The sequence below is a fragment of the Oncorhynchus nerka genome, linkage group LG27, assembly GCF_034236695.1.
Source record: "Oncorhynchus nerka isolate Pitt River linkage group LG27, Oner_Uvic_2.0, whole genome shotgun sequence".
NCBI classification, from domain to species: Eukaryota; Metazoa; Chordata; class Actinopteri; order Salmoniformes; family Salmonidae; genus Oncorhynchus; species Oncorhynchus nerka.
The window spans coordinates 67,794,143-67,811,642 of NC_088422.1; the positions used below are offsets into that span (position 1 = coordinate 67,794,143).

A 17,500-nucleotide genomic window follows, 5' to 3' on the forward strand; every position below is an offset into this window, starting at 1 on the left:
TCAGGTCAGAATCAGCAGAGCCAACCAGTGTCTCTGGATACCCACTGTATGTGTGTGTGAGCGAGAGTCTGCTTACTGTAATGTGTGCACTGAGACATTGTATATTTGCGTGGGTGTTTGAAAAATCTAGAGACTGTCCTTCATACCTGGAGGAGGGATCAATGGGGGCAGGAGACTGGCGTCAAATGTGGGCTCCAGATAGATACAACCACCAAACTGCTGTGCTATGGATGTGGACTGGCAGCATGACGATTGCTGTGGATGCAGAATTCCTGTTGAACTAGAGGGGAGCAGACAGCCGTCCCAGCTCAGTGCTCAGTCTAGTCTGCTCTCCTGCTTCAGAGGTGCTCCGCTTGCTGCCAATAATATTAGGCTTATTAACAGGTGGCCCAACTGGGACTCTTCACCACAGATCAGCATGTGGAGCAGGGGCCATTCTCAGCCATCATGCCACCCTGCTGCCGCCTTCCCATTGTGCCAGAGCCTCCTGCCCCATCCCACATCTCTCAGAATCCTCTCCCCATTCTCCCCACTCTCTGTCTGCCTGGAGGAACATTAGCACTATAAATTGCAATAAATATTTAAGTATGGGTTTTCCCATTTATCTTTCTGTGTGCTCCAGTAATTAAGCACGGTCTGTCTGGATGCTGCCTTCCATAGCTCGCTGTCTCTCCCTGTCTCTCCCTGTTTCTCGCTGTTTCTCCCTGTCTCTCCCTGTCGCTCGCTGTCTCTCCCTGTCGCTCGCTGTCTCTCCCTGTCTCTCCCTGTCTCTCCCTGTCTCTCCCTGTCTCTCTCTGTCTCTCTCTGTCGCTCCCTGTCTCTCCCTGTCTCTCCCTGTTTCTCTCTGTCTCTCCCTGTCTCTCCCTGTCTCTCCCTGTCGCTCCCTGTCTCTCCCTGTTTCTCTCTGTTTCTCTCTGTTTCTCGCTGTTTCTCGCTGTTTCTCCCTGTCTTTCCCTGTCGCTCGCTGTTTCTCTCTGTTTCTCTCTGTCGCTCCCTGTCTCTCCCTGTCTCTCCCTGTTTCTCCCTGTTTCTCTCTTTCTCCCTGTCTCTCCCTGTTTCTCACTGTTTCTCTCTGTCTCTCCCTGTTTCTCCCTGTCTCTCCCTGTCGCTCGCTGTTTCTCTCTGTTTCTCTCTGTCGCTCCCTGTCTCTCCCTGTCTCTCCCTGTTTCTCTCTGTTTCTCTCTGTCGCTCCCTGTCTCTCCCTGTCTCTCCCTGTCTCTCCCTGTTTCTCTCTGTTTCTCCCTGTTTCTCTCTGTTTCTCCCTGTTTCTCTCTGTTTCTCCCTGTCTCTCCCTGTTTCTCTCTGTTTCTCCCTGTTTCTCTCTGTTTCTCCCTGTTTCTCTCTGTTTCTCCCTGTTTCTCCCTGTTTCTCTCTGTTTCTCTCTGTCTCTCTCTGTTTCTCTCTGTTTCTCTCTGTTTCTCTCTGTTTCTCCCTGTTTCTCTCTGTTTCTCCCTGTCTCTCCCTGTTTCTCCCTGTTTCTCTCTGTCTCTCCCTGTTTCTCCCTGTTTCTATCTGTTTCTCCCTGTTTCTCTCTGTTTCTCCCTGTTTCTCTCTGTTTCTCTCTTTCTCCCTGTTTCTATCTGTTTCTCTCTGTTTCTCTCTGTTTCTCCCTGTTTCTCTCTGTTTCTCCCTGTTTCTCTCTTTCTCCCTGTTTCTCTCTGTTTCTCCCTGTTTCTCTCTGTTTCTCCCTGTTTCTCTCTGTTTCTCTCTGTTTCTCCCTGTCTCTCCCTGACGGTCCCTGTCTCTCCCTGTCGCTCCCTGTCTCTCCCTGTCTCTTCCTGTTTCTCTCTGTTTCTCCCTGTTTCTCCCTGTTTCTCTCTGTCTCTCCCTGTCTCTCGCTGTTTCTCCCTGTCTTTCCCTGTCGCTCACTGTTTCTCTCTGTTTCTCTCTGTCGCTCCCTGTCTCTCCCTGTCTCTCCCTGTTTCTCCCTGTTTCTCTCTTTCTCCCTGTCTCTCCCTGTTTCTCACTGTTTCTCTCTGTCTCTCCCTGTTTCTCCCTGTCTCTCCCTGTCGCTCGCTGTTTCTCTCTGTTTCTCTCTGTCGCTCCCTGTCTCTCCCTGTCTCTCCCTGTTTCTCTCTGTTTCTCTCTGTCGCTCCCTGTCTCTCCCTGTCTCTCCCTGTCTCTCCCTGTTTCTCTCTGTTTCTCCCTGTTTCTCTCTGTTTCTCCCTGTTTCTCTCTGTTTCTCCCTGTCTCTCCCTGTTTCTCTCTGTTTCTCCCTGTTTCTCTCTGTTTCTCCCTGTTTCTCTCTGTTTCTCCCTGTTTCTCCCTGTTTCTCTCTGTTTCTCTCTGTCTCTCTCTGTTTCTCTCTGTTTCTCTCTGTTTCTCTCTGTTTCTCCCTGTTTCTCTCTGTTTCTCCCTGTCTCTCCCTGTTTCTCCCTGTTTCTCCCTGTTTCTCCCTGTTTCTATCTGTTTCTCCCTGTTTCTCTCTGTTTCTCCCTGTTTCTCTCTGTTTCTCTCTTTCTCCCTGTTTCTATCTGTTTCTCTCTGTTTCTCTCTGTTTCTCCCTGTTTCTCTCTGTTTCTCCCTGTTTCTCTCTTTCTCCCTGTTTCTCCCTGTTTCTCTCTGTTTCTCCCTGTTTCTCTCTGTTTCTCTCTGTTTCTCCCTGTCTCTCCCTGACGGTCCCTGTCTCTCCCTGTCGCTCCCTGTCTCTCCCTGTCTCTTCCTGTTTCTCCCTGTTTCTCTCTGTTTCTCCCTGTTTCTCCCTGTTTCTCTCTGTCTCTCCCTGTCTCTCCCTGTTTCTCTCTTTCTCCCTGTTTCTCTCTGTTTCTCCCTGTCGCTCTCTGTCTCTCCCTGACGCTCCCTGTCTCTCCCTGTCTCTCCCTGTCGCTCCCTGTCTCTCCCTGTCGCTCCCTGTCTCTCCCTGTCTCTTCCTGTTTCTCCCTGTTTCTCTCTGTTTCTCCCTGGCTCTCCCTGTTTCTCTCTTTCTCCCTGTTTCTCTCTGTTTTTCCCTGTCTCTCCCTGTTTCTCCCTGTTTCTCTCTTTCTCCCTGTCTCTCCCTGTTTCTCTCTTTCTCCCTGTCTCTCCCTGTCTCTCCCTGTCTCTTCCTGTTTCTACCTGTTTCTCTCTGTTTCTCCCTGTCTCTCCCTGTCTCTCCCTGTCTCTCCCTGTTTCTCCCTGTTTCTCTCTTTCTACCTCTTTCTCTCTGTTTCTCCCTGTTTCTCCCTGTTTCTCTCTGTTTCTCTCTGTTTCTCTCTGTTTCTTCCTGTCGCTCATTGTCTCAGTGGTGTATTCTGACACTAGATAAACACCAGACAGTTTCACTACAACCTTTCAGACACATGGCGTAGTCAGATACTGTAGCCAGTAGTTAGAGGCTGTAGCTAGACACCAGGCAGGTCCATTACATGGTGTAGTTAGAGGCTGTAGGTAGACACCAGACAGTTCCACTACATGGTGTAGTTAGAGGTTGTAGCTAGACACCAGACAGTTCCACTACATGGTGTAGTTAGAGGCTGTAGCTGGACACCAGACAGTTCCACCATTAGCGCCCACTGTACTGCTGTGCTGAAGGTCAAGCAGTGTTCGATGTAGTGGCCAGGACATGTTGGCTGGTCTCTCTAGTTAGTATGCTAGAAAGACAGACAGACAATGTGATTGGCCTTTTAGGTCAGTGTGTGTTAGTGTTGTGTAACAAAAGGATCCAGGCCTGTAGAATCCACTCCAGTTGTTGGCCATCTGATCTGTGTCATGGAAGAGCACAGCTGTTTCTGTTCTGTCTCTGGGGCCTCCAGCCTAGAGAGAAACCAGCTGACACTGCACCAGCAGCCAATGGACAAACTCGCCCAGTCATCACACTGGCTCTGTCCTACCAGAGGCTTAGATTGGAGAACAGGGTGTGGTTCTACGTTGTCACATTAGCAGTGAGGGTAGGGCAGGTAGCTCTGCAGGGTGAGGCTCTCGCTTTGGGATCAGCCTGCAGATTTGAAGTGAGCAGGACAGAAAGGTGCAGGATAGAAGGGCATCATTGCTACAGTACGCGTGTGGACTGTTAAACTGTTGGTCTGTGGGCCTATGTTCTGACAGAACTCTGCTTTATGTGTGGAATTGCTCTGTTCTGCTGTTGGCGTGGACCAACAGGCACGATCACCCCAAGGGGACAGTGTTCAGGCTTCCTTCCCATTTACACAGAGAGGAGAGGACACAGGAGACTGGGGGCCTCAGCTCAGTGAGTGAAACCAGGACAGAGGAGAGGAGTGGGAAGCAGAGCCAAACGACACAACACGCCACATTTATCTGCCCAGTTAGCTGTCTCCCTTCCTCCCTCTGGCTCTGACCAGATTCACAGGCTCCTACAGTCATTAGAGCATAGGGAGGAAGGGAGGGGCTACAGGTAGCTACATAGAGGGAATGTATACAGACAGGGATGTTTACAGACAGGGATGTATACAGACAGGGATGTATACAGACAGGGATGTATACAGACAGGGATGTAATACAGACAGGGATGTATACAGACAGGGATGTATACAGACAGGGATGTAATACAGACAGGGATGTATACAGACAGGGATGTATACAGACAGGGATGTATACAGACAGGCATGTATACAGACAGGGATGTATACAGACAGGGATGTATACAGACAGGGATGTATACAGACAGGGATGTAATACAGACAGGGATGTATACAGACAGGCATGTATACAGACAGGGATATAAGGACATTGGGCAAGATGAGAGGTCATCTGCTGAAGGGTATGGTGATGATCTTTAGGTGACATACTGGTAACAGTTTAACTTGGCCAAGAAACACAGTCTGAGTATATCCCCTCTGGCAGAGAGTGAAGGGGGGGGGGGGGTGAGAGGGAGAGTGAGTGAGAGAGTGATAGAGAAAGAGCGTGAGAGAGTGTGAGAGAGTGAGAGAGAGAGGCGAATCTGTGAAGAGTTCAGAAGTATGTTCCAGAAGGAAGATGGGAGGGACGTTTGCAATGCTCCTCAAAGACGGAAATAAAATGATCATCAGAAAGCCTGGGTATAATCTGCTGTGAATAGAGAGTTATTACAATGTGCCTCCATGTGATAAACGGCAGGCTGTCAGACGCTAGCAAGCAAGCTTAAATGAGCTCTTGAAAGGAAGCAGGAACTCTGGTAACTGGTACAAAGTGGAGAACCTGAGTTATCATACTCTCAAATGCTGTGGCTTGAACTGTGACACTGGAACCAGATAGGAGATAAACTTTTGATTTATTTGAGAAGCAAAGTTTTTTCCCCCCATATTAGCCAACAACAATCTGACAATCAGTTCTTACGGAATCAGCGCAAAACAAAGTCAAAAGGGAAAATGCTTTCTGCTGATTTTATCATTCAAGTATTTCTTTTTTTCTCTTTATTTTGTAGCGTCGCAACATTTTGAGAATTCCCTGGAGGGGTGCGCATCCCAGGTGGTGTCGCACTCGGTGCCTCCCCCTGTCCCTCTGTCCCCCCTCAATCCCACAAAGGGAATATGATGTGCATGAGATTGTTCCTCAGCTCACCCCTTCCCTCCCTCCAAACCCCCAGTATTACCGTGCTCCGTGCATGTGTCTCTGCTAGCCTACAATATCTTAAGGTGTGAGTTGGAAAGGGTAGATCTCCAGATTTCCCCATGGATTCCAGCATCACAGCTAAGGCAGGTTGAGACCCATATCACACAAAGGGAATTTCATCTCTCCAGATTGAGGGCACAGGCAGCGGCACATCTTTATGGGACTGTGCATATGCCTGTTTCCCTCCCCGACTGCATGTCTGTAACCTCATGTAACCCCATGTAACAGTGGAAGTGAGAGAAACCAGTGGGATTTTTTTTCTCATTTTCCTACAAAGATATCAGAAAAACGAGACCTTTCTAAACCCTTGATTTGTTTGGTGTTAGCATGTAGTTATTTCCATTATCATGATGGGTATTTAGTCAATTCCTCAAGCTAGTCCTATGGCATCAGGACAGTGAGAATCTTGACCCCCAAACCGTTTACTATTCCCAGGTCATCACGATCACACCATTCTCAGTATACAGCATAGTACGCACTCTCCCTCTCTCCCCAGTCACTTATTTTCTCTCAACTTCAGTAAATGACAAAATGGTGGCCGGCAGTCACCATGGTAAATCCCTGACAGTACATCTATCTGCATTGCGGTTTGGCAGGCAGGCCAGAGCCCAGGCAGGCCAGAGCCCAGGCAGGCCAGAACCCAGGCAGGCCAGAACCCAGGCAGGCCAAAGCCCAGTGTGTCTCTTCACTGGTTAATCCCTCACTAAACTGGGAAGAGGAGGAAAGGGGGGGGGGATTCTGCTGATGTGAATCATGTCACATGACATCTGGGGGTACTGTAGTGTTGCGATGGCAAGGCACACAACAGCATTCTGGGTTTCCACTGCTGCTAAGTGTCTGTGTTCGTTTGTTTGTATCCTATCTGTTCTTGGCGGTGTTGGGTAATGATTCTGAGAGTAGCCTGGGAACCCCAGAAGGGGCTTGTGTTGTTGGGAGCTAAGCAGCGGGTTGTGACATGCCAGCAGCCCCAAATGGCTTTAGAAGCAAATGACAGTGAGTGCATGGTGCACAGTGTCCAGCCCTAGCCCCTCCCATGTAAATCTCTAATTAACACTTGGCAATTATTCTCTCGGGTATGCAATCTGGTTTCCGCTCAGGTTATGGACGTGTCACTGCAACCTTAAAGGTCCTCGATGATGTCACCATTGCCCTTGATTCTAAGCAATATTGTGCTGCAATTTTTATTGACTTGGCCAAAGCTTTTGATACGGTAGACCATTCCATTCTTGTGGGCCGACTAAGGAGTATTGGTGTCTCTGAGGGGTCTTTGGGCTGGTTTGCTAACTACCTCACTCAAAGAGTGCCGTGTATAAAGTCAGAACATCTGCTGTCTCAGCCACAGCCTGCCACCAAGGGAGTACCCCAAGTCTCGATCCTAGACCCCACACTCTTCTCAATTTACATCAACAACATAGCTCAGGCAGTAGAAACTCTCTCATCCATTTATATGCAGATGATACAGTCTTATACTCAGCTGGCCCCTCCCTGGAGTTTGTGTTAAATGCTCTACATCAAAGCTTTCTTATTGTCCAACAAGTTTTCTCTACCTTTAACCTTGTTCTGAACACCTCCAAAACAAAGGACATGTGGTTTGGTAAGAAGAATGCCCCTCTTCCCACAGGTGTGATTACTACCTCTGAGGGTTTAGAGCTTGAGGTAGTCACCTCATACAAGTACTTGGGAGTATGGCTAGATGGTGCACTGTCCTTCTCTCAGCACATATCAAAGCTGCAGGCTAAAGTTAAATCTAGACTTGGTTTCAAATCAAATCAAACTTTATTTGTCACATGCGCCGAATACAACAAGTGTAGACTTTACTGCGAAATGCTTACTAACAAGCCCTTAACCAACAGTGCAGTTCAAGAAAAGAAAATATTTACCAAGTAAAATCAAATAAAAGAGTAACACAATAAGAATAACAATAATGAGGCTATATACAGGGGGCACCGACATCGAGTCAGTGTGCGGGGATACATGCTGGTTGAGGTCATTTGTACATGTAGGTGGGGGTGAAGTGACTATGCATAGGTAACAAACAAACAGTGAGTAGCAGCAGTGTACAAAAGGGAGGGTGGTCAATGTAAATTTTATGAATTGTTCAGCAGTCTTATGGCTTGGGGGTAGAAGCTGTTGAGGAGCCTTTTGGTCCTACACTTGGTGCTCCGGTACCGCTTGCCGTGCGGTAGCAGAGAGAACAGTCTATAACTTGGGTGACTGGAGTCTCTGACAATTTTATGGGCTTTCCTCTGACGCCTATTATATAGGTCCTGGATGGCAGGAAACTTGAAACTTGAAACTCTCGACCCGCCCAACTGCCTAGCCAGGGTGCAATGATCACGTTCCCGCACTGACTGACTGTGAGAAGGCTCATTGATTTAACTTTGCGTTAGCCTACATGATACACCAGTAAAGTAATAAAATATATAGCTGTCGGCTATATCAGCCACGACTTACCGTTGTTTGTGCAGCTTCAAATGTTGAACAAAGTTGGAAGTTGTTGCGCCTCCGTCTGTAATTTACTTCCTGCAAGTTTTGCAAGTTGCAATCTGTTCTTTGTTGATATAGCGTAGTCGTTATATCCGAAAATAATAATTTTGGGTATCATCTTTCCAAGGGCTCCATCTGAATTCACCAGCCGACGTTCCTCTGCAATGCCACGCGCGACTTTCTCTCAGCTGGCACAATTTGATTGGCTGCAGTCTGATTCAAACTGTAATCTGTTAAATGAAGAGTTGATGCTGCACACTTTTTTTAATAGCATCATTTTTATATTTGGGCTGGGGAGGGTATCAAGTCAGGTCGAGTCATAAGGCTCAAGTCCAAGTCAAGTCACGAGTCATTTGAGTTAAAGTCAAAGTCGAGTTGCAAGTCATCATATTTATGACTCGAGTCCAAGTCATGTGACTCGAGTCCACACCTCTGTTATTGGGCACAGACAACAGCACAAAGGTAGATACAACAATACATCACACAACGCAGCCACAACTGTCAGTAAGAGTGTCCATGATTGAGTCTTTGAATGAAGAGATGTGTTGTCTCTCTTATTGTGATGTGTGTTTTGTCCTGTATTTATATATATATATATTTTTTATCCCAGGCACCCGTCCCCGCAGGAGGCCTTTCCCCTTTTGGTAGGCCGTCATTGTAAATAACTGTTATTAACTGATTTACCTAGGTAAATAAAATTTAAAAAAATAAAAAATGAGGTAGGGTCTCTTTGGGGAAGGACTGATGGAAGAAGGTCCTGAAGCTGATTAGTCCTGGATGCTACTGAGGCTCCAGAGACCCTCTGTTCTCTTCTTCCCAACTTAAAATCCCCCTATCAGAACTATTCAATGAAACAGTCATCGTTCCTCCTCGGGTACTGTGCATTCACTGGAACTGTGCTTTGTACATTAACCCATTTCTTCCCAAATACACCCATTTCATAGCCCTAAATCATACACCCATATCTTAGCCCTAAATGCCCTATTTGTTACTTATAAACCCTAGTTCCTTTGCCAGTACACATCCTCCCTGTTACCTGCCTATCTCAGCCCTGTTACTTGCCTATCTCAGCCCTGTTACCCACTTTCTTTAGGCCTGTATTCCCCAAGTCACCAACAGGAACCTATATTCAGCTATTCACTGCACATTCCAACCCTGTTATTTGTATATCTAAGTCCTGTGCCCTCATAGTAAAGGGGTATAACACATGTGCCCCAGCCCCATTAACCTTTTTCTTACCACAAACGTTTTGCCAGAAAGAATGTGAATGGGCAATAGGCAATAGACCATCCACACCCATACCTGTATGAGCCTTCTGTATCCTTACACCTCATTACTCATATAAACCAGGTAAATCCATGGGCATACTCATAAAACCAGTCAACCCCAGTGCACAAGCATCAGCATTCATACAAACTAGGTCTACACATGTACTTCAGCCCCACTATTCTTACAGACCAGGTATACACCTGCACATCTAACTCAATATAGATTTTTTTTCAAACAGGTCTACTACTACATGTCAGCTCCAATTGTCATAACCATAGGTGTACTTCTGCATTTCAGCCCCGATATTCATAAAAACCAAACCAGGTCGACAGCTGTACTTCAGTTCCAGTTTACATACCTACAAAGTGTGCACCTGTGCTTGAACCTAATTAGTCAACTAAGCCAGATCTAAATGTGCCGAAGCCTGAAAACTCAAACTGTAAACCAGGACTTCCCCTGCACCTCAGCTCCAGTACGTCTGTAAACCAGGCCTACACCTTTGACTGAGTCCCAATAACTAGATCTACACCTGAATATCTCAGCCCAAAAACCCACATGAACCAGGTTTACACCTGTGGCTATGTCCCAATAATCTGATAAACCAGGTCTACCATTGTGCAGGAGACACTTAACAAATTTATTGACATAACATATTTGTTAATTTTTTTACTTATTCAGTTTATGGGTCTGTACATAACCAATTCCCCCTAAACTAACAGAATATGAAGTTGTACAGTCCAAATCATTGATTTAAATGCATGTAAAGGCTAATGGATAATGGTAAAATGATCTGTAAGATCATCTTGATCTAATTTATCCATAACCCAACTCAACTTCAATCTACTGAAAAAAGAAATAATCTGCTATGATTAAATATAGCAGTATTCAGACCCCTTGCCTTTTTCCACATTTTGTTACTTTACAGCCTTACTCTAAAATTGATTAAATCATTTTTTCACCTAATCAATCTACACACAATACTCCATAATGATAAAGTGAAAACAGGTTTTTAGAAATGGTTTCAAATGTATTACATTAAAAAAAAACAGAAATACCTTATTTACATAAGTATTCAGACCCTTTGCTTTAAGACTCAAATTTTAGCTCAGGTGCATCCTGTTTCCATTGATCATCCTTCGAGATGTTTCTACACCTTGATTGGAGTCCACCTGTGTTAAATCCAATTGATTGAACATGATTTGGAAAGGCACACATCTGTCAATATACAGTAAGGTCCCACAATGGACAGTACATGTCAGAGCAAAATCTAGATTGGTTGAGGAAAAATATAGTTTAATCAATTTTAGAATACAGCTGTAACGTAACAGAAAGTGTAAAAAGTCAAGGGGTTGAAATACTTTCCGAATGCACTGTATAAAGTGGAGCCACTGTATTTTCCCATTGGTCACAAATATGACCTCTAAGATATTATCATATACCACAAGCATCACAAACTCAATTTATTCAAAATGAAGACACAGTACAAATGTAACATTTATCTCACTATTGTGACTGATGGATTAAATGGGTTAAGGAAGGGAGCGAGGGAGGGGGAGGGAGGGAGGGAGGGAGAGAGCAACTTGGCAATTTTAGTTTTGGTAATACAAAAAAAGACTGTAAAATCACCAGGAATTAAGCTCAAATGAGTTTAATTTAGGAAATCCGTTCCCAAGTGTTCCCACGAATAAAAAAAGAGACGCGATCGTATGTCAATGTAATGAAAGTAGGAAATTATTGTTATTTTCAAACACAATCTCTTTTTGGGCTCAATTTGCAGTGTTCAAATGATTATAAAGATGTTATGGACCCCCGACCATCCACTCCGACAACAATCGGCCGGCGGCTGGAACTAGTTTCCTACCCCTGGTGTGGGAGAAAGGGAATAAGGTAGAGAGCTCATACAATTTTATTTAACCTTTATTTTGACAGGGAGTCATGCTGAGACCAAGTTCTCTTTCTCAGGTGAGCCCTGCATACACATCAGAAACATCAATACACATCAATATACACTATACTTTAGCCAGAAGGCACGAGGGAGTGTGGTATGAGGGCTGTTCTTATGCATAACGCAACATGTAGTGCCTGGATACAGCCCTTAGCCGTAGTATATTGGCCATATACCACAAACCCCTGAGGTGCCTTATGTAGAGGACTAAAAATAAATGTTTTGTCATACCCGTGGTATACGATCTGATATACCACCTGTCAGCCAATCAGCATTCAGGGCTCGAACCACCCAGTTTCTAAACATCAGTAACACACATCAAAAACATCGTTATCACTATACACATCAATAATACACATCAATATTCACATCAATACACTGAAAGCAAAACAAAATCATAGAAAACACATTCTTCAGTAAAAAGGTCCTCAGTCAGCCTTTTGAATTGCCCTAGTGACACCAAGTCATCCAACTTTAGAGAGCCTTGCAGATTATTCCACAAGTCAGGTTAAAAAAACTAAATGCAGATTTACCTAACTCAGTGTAGATCGAAGGGATCTCCAGAGTTATCCCTCCCTGAGGCCGGGTCTGGTATCTCGTACGTCTATAAATTAACAATGAAGTAAGGTACGGGGGAAATTTATGCAGGAGTGCTTTTTTTAACCAAGAAGAGTGCAATGCATTAATCTACACGATTTCAAAGAGGGCCAGCCTACTTTCTGATACAGAAAGAAGGCAGTGTACTGCACCTATCATCCATAATAAAACCTAGTGCACTATGATAAACTGCATCCAATGCCTTCAATACAGTGGCAGCTGCATTCATATAGACAATATCCCAATAGTCTATAACCGGTATGCATGTCGCCTGAATGATTTGTTTTCTGCTATTTAATGAAAGACAATCAAACCAAGGACATACATCAGCCTACACTCGTAGAAAAAGGTTTCCAATAGGGTTTCTAAACTGTCCCTATAGGAGACCCTTTTTTGGTTGAAGGTAGAACCCATTTTTGGGGTTCATGAAGAACTCTCTGTGGAAAGGGTTCTACATATAACCCAAAAGGGTTCTACCTGGAACCGAAAGGGTTCTATCTGGAACCAAAAATGGTTCTTCAAAGGGATCTCCTATGGGGTCAGCCGAAGAATCCTTTTAGGTTCTAGATAGCACCTTTTTTTCCTAAGAGTACAGCTGTGGACAAGTTGAGGGACTTGTGTCTTGCACAAGCTGTTGTCATTAGCCTGGGTCTGGCTGGGGGTGTTAATCTGAAGGAGGTTAAAGTCCCCTCTTTACCACTCCTCAGAGAAACGTCTTACTGCTGAGTTAAGGCTCTGAAATTGGCTCCGAGGTACCCCTTAAAAATGCAAGCTGCTTGATCATATATTTTCACAGCTTGTAAAAAACACAATGAGGAAGGTAATATAATATATATATTGAATACTGAATAGTGCATTGGGGAAATGCACATCAATAATACACATCAATACACTGAATGTATTATTATTTTGTTGTTTCCAATTAGTAGTTACAGTCTTGTCCCATCGTGGCAACTCTCATACAGACTCAGGAGAGGCGAAAGTCGAGAGCCATGCGTCCTCCAAAACAGGACCCACTGCTTCTTGACACACTGCTCACTTAACCCAGAAGCAAGGCCCTTCAATGTGTCAGAGGAAACACCGTACAGCTGGTAACCTGAAGTCAGCATGCATGCGCTCGGCCGCCACAAGGAGTCACTAGAGCACGATGGGACAAGGACATCCCAGCCGGCCAAACCCTCACCTAACCCGGACAACACTGGGCCAATTGTGATCCGCCTCATGGGTCTCCCGGTCACGGCCGGCTGCGACACAGCCCGGCTCGAACCCGGCTCTGTAGTGATGCCTCTAGCACTGAGATGCAATGCTTTAGACCGCTGCGCCACTCGGGAGGCTGCATTGGGTAAATCTGAATATTCTTTACCAATTCTTTGTCATAGCTATGTAAATGGTTAGGATTCCCAAACGTCCCTGAACACCCCCTCCCTGGTTATGAAAATAGCCAATTACAAGAGTGAAGCTACCATATCACAGGCATGCCGAGAATATGAGTTACAACACTGTAGAGGACACAGATAACATACCTCTGTAGAGTCCAGAAACACTCAAATGTCTAGGAGTCACCCCGCCAGCATCACTTATCCTCCTTTACAGGCTGTCTCACAGTCACTGGCTGCTGGATTAACTTCTGTTTCTGCTGCCATTGACTGCTCTGCTCTCACAGCCCTGAATTCAATTACATCTAGACTACCTCCACATGATAATGGCACGAAAGTGAATTGAAATTTCATGGCGCACTTAGAGCTCTCCTTTAACACAGAACATTCAGATCACATCAGAAGTGTAGCCAGTGTTATATGCTCCTTTATTTTCTGTTGCCTTGTAGAGAGCTCTGAATGGGGGTGTCAGGTTGCCGATGTTCAAGGCTTCAATGAACACTGTGTCTACCGTACTCATATAGGAGGCAAGGATGGAGAGAGGGAGTCAGAGAAGGGGGAGACAAAGAAATGTTTAGAAATTATAATTAAGTGGCTGACATCTCTTTTGGGAAAGACAGAGACATCTTTTTTTTTATTAAAAGGGTTCTCCCATGGGGACACCCGCAGAAACCTTTTTGGTTCTAGATAGCACCTAAGAGTGCAGAGGGACATAGCCAGAGACATAGAGAGTAATAGAAGGAAGAAGGTGAGAGAGCACAGTAGGGCCATTGGAGAGAGGAAGAGATGGTAGAGAGTGGGGAGAGCGAGATGAGAGAGTGAGGGAAGGATTGTGCAGTAAAAAGCATCAACGGCTCTAAATCCCTTTCTCTCGTGGGAACAGAGTGTTGGATTGAATTGACAGAGGTTTACGGTTAGAAAGTGGATGCCCTGGAGACCTGATTAGCTTCTCAGTACTGACAATGATTGGATTTATCTAAGTAGCAGAAGAAGAGAAGCAAGGTTCCTTCTGTTAGTGAAGTGATGGCTACGAGGATATAACATCATTTCCTGTCACGCTGGGCGTTATCAGCGACATCACTTCCTCAAGAGAGATCCATCCCCTAGTGGCGTGTTCCCTAGTCCACTGTGTGTCCTCCCCTGGGCTCCAGAGAGAGAGATAGAGAGAGATGGTGGCTGTGGCTATGCGGTCGCTTCACCCTTAGCAAAAAGGATTACAAGAGCGTTCTTCGGTGGTCCCCATAGGAGAACCCTTCCCAAAACTGTTCTAACTGAACTGGAACCAAAAGCGTTATACGTGGAACCAAAAATGGTTCTTCAAAGGGTTTTCCTATGGCGACAGCAGAATAACCCTTTTAGGTTCTAGATAACACTTTTTTCTCTAAGAATGTATGTGCTAGTAATTCACAACACAAACAGGGAATTATCTTCAAAGCCACTGTTTTTTCTCACTTGGCTAATGCCCTTTCATGCTGAGGGGAATCACATTGTATTGCATTACAAAGCCATGGATAAATGGATGAATTCCGCAATGACAGTGTTTTATGGGAATAAAGGAGGTTAGAAGACAACAAGAAAACCTAAATCCTTGTCGTCGTTGAAACGGAGCAATTGTCTGTGATAAATCTGATGCTTCCCCGTTCCCACAGCGAGATGTCAACAGGGCAGAGAAAGACAGACAGACAGGTTACAGAGAAAGACAGACAGGCAGGTTACAGAGAAAGACAGACAGGCAGGTTACAGAGACAGACAGACAGGTTACAGAGAAAGACAGACAGACAGGTTACAGAGAAAGACAGACAGACAGGTTACAGAGAAAGACAGACAGGCAGGTTACAGAGAAAGACAGACAGGCAGGTTACAGAGAAAGACAGACAGACAGGTTACAGAGAAAGACAGACAGACAAGTTACAGAGAAAGACAGACAGACAGGTTACAGAGAAAGACAGACAGACAGGTTACAGAGAAAGACAGACAGGCAGGTTACAGAGAAAGACAGACAGGCAGGTTACAGAGAAAGACAGACAGACAGGTTACAGAGAAAGACAGACAGACAGGTTACAGAGAAAGACAGACAGAAAGGTTACAGAGAAAGACAGACAGGCAGGTTACAGAGAAAGCCAGACAGAAAGGTTACAGAGAAAGACAGACAGACAGGTTACAGAGAAAGACAGACAGACAGGTTACAGAGAAAGACAGACAGACAGGTTACAGAGAAAGACAGACAGGCAGGTTACAGAGAAAGACAGACAGGCAGGTTACAGAGAAAGACAGACATACAGGTTACAGAGAAAGACAGACAGACAGGTTACAGAGAAAGACAGACAGACAGGCAGGTTACAGAGAAAGACAGACAGACAGGTTACAGAGAAAGACAGACAGGCAGGTTACAGAGAAAGACAGACAGACAGGTTACAGAGAAAGACAGACAGACAGGTTACAGAGAAAAAGACAGACAGGCAGGTTACAGAGAAAGACAGACAGGCAGGTTACAGAGAAAGACAGACAGGCAGGTTACAGAGAAAGACAGACATACAGGTTACAGAGAAAGACAGACAGGCAGGTTACAGAGAAAGACAGACAGACAGACAGGTTACAGAGAAAGACAGACAGGCAGGTTACAGAGAAAGACAGACAGACAGGTTACAGAGAAAGACAGACAGGCAGGTTACACATGTAAGCTTCAGTAGAGGATCACAAACAAGCTCACATTTCAAACAAGCTCACATTTTGACTTCACAACCCAATGAGGCTGATGCTTAGGAGTACCACAGGAGGACTTTCTCATTGTGTTGGACAGGATTGGACAGGAGGACTTGTTCTCTGAAGGAGAGGAAGAATGTGGCTCTTTTTCTAGAATCATTCTGGTTCATCATCAGATCAGTAAATGTTCAAATTTATACCAAGGGATTTCATTTGAATAGACTTCCTGATAAGAGATAGATTAAAATGCTTAGCTCATGGCAGGGCTTAGAATTCATCTCTCAGATGCTCCGGGAATGAATATCTTCATGTTTTTTCTGCCTCTCTTTCTTCTTTTGAAGTCCTATCATTTAGTTTTCCAGATTCACGTTTCTCATCGATTTTCACAGCACTCTGCATTGTTAATACTGCTATTTTATATATGAATTATGCAATAACCAGGATTAAAGGAATAGGATCCCTCAGTTCTGACCATGTTGTTTCGAGGTCTTTTGTAAGGTGCATTTAGTGTCTATATCTGAGTGTGGTTTGCTATCAAACTCCACCTTTCACTTTCAGCTACATCATCCTAATTCAGACGGTCGACCCTTGAACTCCTCTGTGTCTGTTGTTGGTGTTGTGTGTGTGGGTGCGCACATCTGTGTGTGTGCATGAGTATTTGTTTAGGTGTGTGTGTGTGTGTGTGTACATGTGCTTGCGTGTGTGTGTGTGTATGCCTTGAACTTGATCACGGGATGCAACACGTTAAATAGCAACCGTGCTCCTGCTCCTGCGCCTGCTACCATTTTGGAGGTGACTGGTCACGGTCGACCGCTCGGCATCATCGGCATGCACAGGCTCACACTCGGGCTCCAGACTGTCCTTCATTCTGTAGAGGAGAGGAGGGCGAGGAGATGGAGGAGGAGAAATGTGATTCGGAAGGCAGGCTCAGGAGCCTCTGGCTTGATCCAGACGGACAGAGACTTGTCTACATCTGAGGAAGAGGTGAAAGACAGAAGTGAAAGCTGAGCGGAGGTCAGAATTATAAAGACGTCAGTCGGAAAAGAGAGTGTTGAAAAGGAGAGCAGAGAGGGGATTGAAAAGACCGATTTAGAGACAGAGCTAGAGAGAGATGGAGAGAGAGAAAGAGAGGTAGAGACAGGCAGAGAAAAAGAGAGTTGTTGCAGTTGTTGCTCTTCCATGAAGCGAGAGCGAGCATTATTTCATTAGCTGGCTCCCTCCCCTTTTCTGCCTTGACGTGTGTTTTTTTTTGTGTGTGTGTGTGTGTGTGTGTGTGTGTGTGTGTGTGTGTGTGCGTCAATAGTGACAGCAGTGAGCCCGTTGAGCACTGTGCGCTCACGTTGAGTGACCCGCTTCCTTCGACTGGACAGGCCCGGCTTGCCTTCAAAATGGCACCCTATTCCCTATATAGTGCACTACTTTTGACCAGGACCCAGGGCACTATAGGGAATAGGGTGCCATTTTGTAAGCTGCACTAATGTTTCTCTTCAGGCACTGCTGCGGGCACCTCATAACAGGGGTCTGATTCTCAGGGAGCCAGTCACTACCCACTGTCATTAGTGATGTCTCTCTGGAGGTAACAGGTTTCTCTCTCTCC

At 45.4% G+C, this 17,500-nt stretch overlaps 1 protein-coding gene across 1 annotated transcript in view; it reads left to right on the forward strand.

Moving 5' to 3' along the window:
- Window positions 1-17,500, forward strand: part of LOC115112199 (potassium/sodium hyperpolarization-activated cyclic nucleotide-gated channel 3-like) — a 100,304-nt gene that overhangs the window by 61,170 nt on the left and 21,634 nt on the right. The gene's annotated exons all lie outside the window — the stretch shown is intronic.